Raw genomic sequence first — 6,969 nt, forward strand, 5'->3', positions numbered from 1 at the left:
ATGCCTCCTGCTTCACTCTTCTTGCTAAGGATTGCTTTGGCTATTCTAGGTCTTTTATTTTTCCAAGTGAATTTCATGATTTCTTTTTCTATTTCTATAAGGAATGATGTTAGGATTTTAATTGGAATCCCATTGAATCTGTATAGCACTTTGGGTAGTATGGCCATTTTAACAATATTAATTTTGCCCATCCAAGAGCATGGGAGATATTTCCATCTTCTAAGGTCTTCTTCAATTTCTTTCTTTAGTGTTCTGTAGTTTTCATTGTAGAGGTTTTTAACCTCTTTTGTTAAGTTGATTCCCAAGTATTTTAGTGGTTTTGTTGTTGTTGTTGTTGTTTTGAGGCTATTATGAATGGGGTAGTTTTCCTAATTTCTCTTTCAGAGGATTCATTACTAATGTATAGAAATGCATTTGACTGATGAGTGTTGATTTTATATCCTGCTACTTTGTTGAATTCATTAATTAATTCTAGAAGTTTTCTGGTAGAGTTTTTGGATCCTCTAAGTATAGAATCATGTCATCAGCAAATAATGATAGTTTAGTTCTTCTTTTCCTATTCGTGTCCCTTTAATTTCTTTCATCTCATTGCTCTGTCTAGAGTTTCAAGTACTATGTTGAATAGAAGTGGTGAAAGAGGGCATCCCTGTCTTCTTCCAGTTTTTAGAGGGAATGCTTCCAATTTTTCTCCATTTAGAATGATGTTGGCATTGGATTTAACATGGATAGCTTTTACAATTCTGAGGTATGTCCCTACTATCCCTAGTTTTTCTAGTGTTTTAAACATGAAAGGATGCTGTATTTTGTCAAATGCTTTCTCTGTATCAATTGATATAATCATATGGTTTTTATCTTTAAATCTATAACCCAGTCAATGAATGGGCTAAGGAGCTAAACAGACATTTCTCAGAAGATATACATTCAATCAACAAATACATGAAAAAATGTTCAACATCTCCAGTAATTAGAGATATAGAAATCAAAACTACTCTGAGATTTCATCTTAATACCACTCAAAGTAGCAGTTATCAACAATACAGACAATAACAAATGTGGGTGAGGATGTGGGGGAAAAGACACACTCATACATTGCTGGTGGGACTGCAAATTGATGCAACCAATCTGGAAAGCAGTATGAAGATTCCTTAGAAAACTTGGAATGGAACCACTATTTGACTCAGCTATCCCACTCCTCAGTCTATATCCAAAGGACTTAAAATCAGCATACTATAGTTACACAGCCACATCAATGTTCATAGCAGCTCAATTCACAATAGCTAAACTCTAGAAGCAAACTAGATGTCCTCCAATAGATGAATGGATAAAGAAACTGTGGTATATGTACACAATGGAATATTACTCAGCATTAAAAGAATACAATTATGGCATTTGCAGCTAAATGAATGGAATTGGAGAATATCATGCTAAGCAAAGTAAGCCAATTCCAAAAAGCCAAAGGTGGAATTTTCTCTCTGATAGTGGATGCTGATCCACAACGGGGAGAGGGGAGGCATGGGGAAAATGGAGAAATTTTTTTTTAATATTTATTTTTTAGTTTTAGGTGGATACAATATCTTTACTATATTTTTATGTGGTGCTGAGGATTGAACCCAGTGCCGTACACGTTCTAGGCAAGCATCTACCACTGAGCCACAACCCCAGCCCCATAATGGAGGAATTTTGATTGGGCAAAGGGGAGGGAGAGTACATGGAGGCAGGAAAGATGGTGGAATGAGATGGACATCATTACCCTAGGTACATGTATGACTGCTAATACAGTGCGATGCTACATCATGTACAACTATAGAAATGTAAGTTGTGCTGCACTTGTGTACAATGAATCAAAACACATTCTGCTGTCATATATACTTAATTAAAATAAATAATTTAAAAAATGATTTTAAAATGGGCCACAGGTCTAAATGCAAAACTACAAAACTCCTAGAAGATAACATAAAATGGTAGGAAAGGACAAACAGGTGAGAATAGAGAATGGAGGAATGAACTGGCAAACCACAGAGGATTTTTATAGCAATGAAATTACTCTGTATAAGGGCCAGGGTTGTGGCTCAGTGGTAGAGCACTTGCCTAGCATGTGTGAGGCACTGGGTTGGATCTTCAGCACCGCATATAAATAAATGAATAAAATAAATGTCTATCAACAACTAAAAACAAATATTTTTTTTAAAAGAAACTACTCTGTATGATACTATTATGGTCAATATATGTCATTTCAAATTTGTCCAAATCCATAGAGTGAATGTACACCACTAATACTGAAACGTAAGGTAAAGCATGGATGGGGGCAATAATAAAGGGTCAATGTAGTCTCATCAGTTGTAATAAATATACCCTTTGGTGGGGATGATGCTACGGGGTAGGTTATCCACTTGTAGGGGCAGGGCTTATGTGGGAAGTCTCTGTACCTTCCTTGCAATTTTCCTGTGAACATAAAACTTCTAAAAAAAAATGTCTATTTTTTTTTAAAAAGTCAAAAAATAAATAAATAAAGTTGGGGAGTCATGAAGAGACAAATAACAATAACACAATGTGTTCAAATAAGTATAAATATATTGTGGCCTCCAAACTAAGAACTGAATCCATAATAATTACCCAAAGCATGCCTTACAAGTCAAATATTGTGTTTGTGATTCCCAGACCCTATTTGATGCCGGGGTTAGCAAACTGAGAAACCCTCTGATTCTGTATCCAAGTATGGTGAGACAAACAACTAAGGCTTTCATTTTGTAGAAATCTGTTCCTTCAAATTCTATAGAATGGTATGATTTGGAGAAGACCCTGCTGAATGCCAGAGATTTTTGTACAACCTTTGTCTTCACAGAACTTTATTCAGTAACCATTGAACACTTAACTCAACACTGTTCTATGTACTATGATGTACAGATAAATGAGGTACTGCCTTAAGGGTGTAGTCAACTTATAACAGCAGGGTTATCTGGCCTGGGGCCCAAACAAGTAGGATACTGAGTCCTATAATGTTGGTTGGTAGGTCAGGTACTACCCTTTGGCTACTGTGCTATCACAACCTGATTTTCTGACTGCTTGCTCAAATGCTATTTCATCATAGTATTAACAATTTTCCTATCAACATTGTCCTAAAATTGCTGAAAAGGTGACCCTTTGGGAGAAAATAACAACTCTTTATGGTTCCCAAACTTATCTTCCACCCCAACTAAGCTTTCCTTATATTCTCTTGGAGCTTGCTCTCTAGTGGGGTAAAACTGATAGTTTACATGTAAACAAATAATGATTTCAGATCAGTGTAAATACTATGAAGTAAATAGAGCAGGGAGATGTGATAGAGCAGGGCAGGTTGGTTTATATAGAATCATCAAAGAATGCCTCTTTAGGAAGATGATAGATATTAATCTGAGACCTGAAATATGAAAAAGAATTAATCTTCAGTACAACCTGGGTAGGAGGGGAAGCTAGGTGGTGAGAAGAGTTTAGTGCAAAGGTACTGAAGAACATGGAATGTTGAAAGAATTGGAAAAATAGTCATAAACTTTGTGATATAATGGTGGTTAGAACAAAGAGGGAAAGGTGACACTCTAATCAGAATGGCAGTTATCAAGAATACAAGCAACAGTAAGTTTGGCAAGGATGCAGGGGAAAAGGTACACCTATACATTGCTGGTGACACTTCAAATTGGTGCCACCACTCTGGAAAGCAGTATGCAGATTTCCTTAGAAAACTTGGAATGGAACCACCATTTGACCCTGCTATCCCTCAGTCTATACCCAACGGACTAAAAATCAGCATATTATAGTAATTCAGCCACATCAATGTTTATAGCAGCTCAATTCACAATAGCTAAACTGGAAGCAAACTAGATGCCCTTCAAAAGATGAATGGATAAAGAAACTGTAGTATATGTATGTACACAATGGAATATTACTCAGCATTAAAAGAGATTACAATTATGGCATTTGCAGCTAAATGGATGGAGTTGGAGAATATCATACTAAGCGAAATAAGCCAATCCCCCCCAAACCAAATGTCAAATATTTTCTCTGATCTGTGGATGTTGATCCACAGTGGGTGGGGGCGGGGGAAGAATGGAGGAACTTTGGATTGGACAGATGGGAGTAGGGGAAGGGAGGAGGTATGGGGGTGGGAAAGATGGTAGAATGAGAAGGTCATCATTACCCTAGGTACATGTATGATTGCACAAATGGTGTGACTCTACATCGTGTACAACCAGAGAAATGAAAAGTTGTGCTCCATTTGTGTACAAGGAATCAAAGTGCATTCTGCTATCATGTATAATTAATTAGAACTTTTTTTAAAAAAAAAAAAGGGAAGAGGTGAGTCTTGCTTTATAAAATGGAAGATGTTAATACAGCATGTTTAAGTGCTAGCAGTTATGATTCAGCAGAGAAGGAAGAATCAGGAGGCAGGAGAAGGATCCCTTGCCCAAGTGGAGGAGGCTATTTTGATAAGAGCCAAACACATAGCTTTTAAAGCTCTTTTCCCTTAGTTTTAATGTCACTCTTTCCTCTCCCACTCTTTTTTACAGTGCTGGGGATTGAACCCACAGCCTTCTGGGATAGGCAAGCACTCCATCACAGAGTCACATCCAGCCTTCCACAACTTTCAGTAGTCTTACCCCTAACCACACCAATATATATCACTAGATTTCATACTCCTATCCAACTTCAGATACTTGCTTTAATCTTCCAGGTTTATATCTACAGTCCTTGTCTGTCTTCTGAGCTTTTGATTTAGCTGCTTATTTGACACCTTCACTTGCGCAAAGGCATCTTGAATTTTTTTTAATTAGTTAATTAATTTGTTCTAGGGCATCTTGAATTGAACATGTTCAGAATTGGAATTCTCGTGTATACACACAACCCAACACTGACCAGCAGGTTGCCATGTCTTCTCATAACCCCTACCCCATTCTTTGATACATAGATAAAATGTCATTGACAAACTTTATTTGTGTTCACAATATTTTTAATTCTCTTTCCCTTCCTAGACATTTGGAAGGATTATATTTATTCATGTCCTTTACTTTGGCCACTGAAATGTAAATGAAAGTTACATTTTGCTTCTGGACAGAACTCTTTAAAGCAGCTCCCCACTCTCTCACCTCCCCAACCCCAACCTCTACCCCTCCCCCACTTTCCCACCCATCCCACCTTCTTTTGTACCAAGGAGATTATGTAGATGTCTAAGAGCTAAACAGCCTGGAATGTTGAGGCATCCTGTGAAGTAACATAATATCCCTAAGAGTCACTTGGACCTGCAGAAAAGTTTGAGCAAGGAAAAAAAAAAAAAAAACTTTGTTATATAGATCATTAAGGTTTTTGCTTTTTTTAGTTCAGAAGCATGGTGTACACGTGTGTGTTTTAGGTTACTGCAGTATAATAAATCCTATCCTGCTGATATAAATGCTATTTAAATGCACATTCAATACACATCTCTCTTAGCCTCTACTTCCAACTAGCTAGTCACCCATAAGCCACTCTAAACAGAAATTCCAGAGCTGTGTGTCCCAAACTCCCTTTTCAGCTCTCCCCAATTTCAGTAATTATCATCTCCATTTACTTAGTTGCTCAATCCAGAATTTTCAAGCAAGGAGGGAAGATTTTTTCCTTTTCCTCAATTCCTCCCCTTTTTCTCGCCTCTTTGATCACTAAATTAGTTCCTGAGTATGTTTCACATACCTCGGACCTCTACCTTAGCCTACTTCCTGTTCCTGTTTCCAGCCTTGGAATATATGTGCTTTTCCATGTTACAGAATCAGGAGTTATTAAAGAGTCAACAGTAAAATTCCGCTTCCCACTCTGTCCTCCGCCACCCAGTTTGTTCTGTTCCTTGTGTATCCTGTGGGAGATAACACTCTGCACACAGTAACAGACAAGTCTGAATTTCTCTCAGAATAATCTTTTAAAATGCTAATCTGACCATATTTTCCCCAGTGTAAAGCCTCTTACTGCCTTCTGGTTAACAAGCTTTTGGATGCCGAGGATTCTGCCTTGGCAGCCCCCTCACCTTCCCTTCCTCTCACTACATTCCAGATCTGCTGATCTTTCCTTTCCTATTCAACACCCCTCCCAATTGACTTCTTTCCTGTCTCAAGATCCTGCGCAGTTCCCTCTGTTTTAAGAGCTCCGCCCCCACCCCCTCTACATACTAATCCTCCCATAAATACTCTCTCCTCTGGGAGTAAGCTTAGTCCTTCCACCCTTGTTGTTTTTGATCATTGCCCTCCATGTGTCATCTTCAAAGCCTCTACCACACATGTCATTTGTACAGTCAGCCCTCTATATTCACTAGCTCTGCATCCATGGAGTCAACCAACCACAATGGAAAGTATTTGAAAAATGTGGTAACTATGGTTGACAACAATTCATTGTATATTTTAAAAGGGGTAGAGAGAGAATATTTTATGTTCCCAACACGAAGAAATGATCAATGTTTGAGGTGATGGGTTATGCCAGTTACCTTAACCTGATAGTTACATATTGTATACATGTGTTAAAATACCATGTTGTACCCCATAAATATGTGCAGTTTTGTGTCAAATAAAAATAAAAAATGGTTGATAAGGTGGTGCACACCTATAATCCCAGCAGCTCTGGAAGCTGAGGCAGGAGGATTTCACATTCAAAGGCAGCCTCAGTAACTTAGTGAGGCCTTAAACAACTTAGTGAGACCCTGTTTCAAAATAAAAAAATGAAAAAATGGGCTGGGGATGTGGCTCAGTGGTTAAGCATCCCTGGGTTCAATACCTAGTACCAAAAGAAGAGGAGGAGGAGGAGGGGAGGGGAGGGGGGAGGGGAGGATGGGAAAGGCAGCGGAGCACAACAGACACTAGTATGGCAATATGTAAATCAATGGATGTGTAACTGATGTGATTCTGCAATCTGTGTATGGGGTGAAGGTGGGAGTTCATAAAGAGACGGAGTGGTCGGCGTCTCTCAAGGCACACAGGGGAT

The sequence above is a fragment of the Marmota marmota genome, unplaced genomic scaffold (genome assembly GCF_001458135.2).
Source record: "Marmota marmota marmota unplaced genomic scaffold, marMar, whole genome shotgun sequence".
In the NCBI taxonomy this organism is placed as follows: Eukaryota; Metazoa; Chordata; class Mammalia; order Rodentia; family Sciuridae; genus Marmota; species Marmota marmota.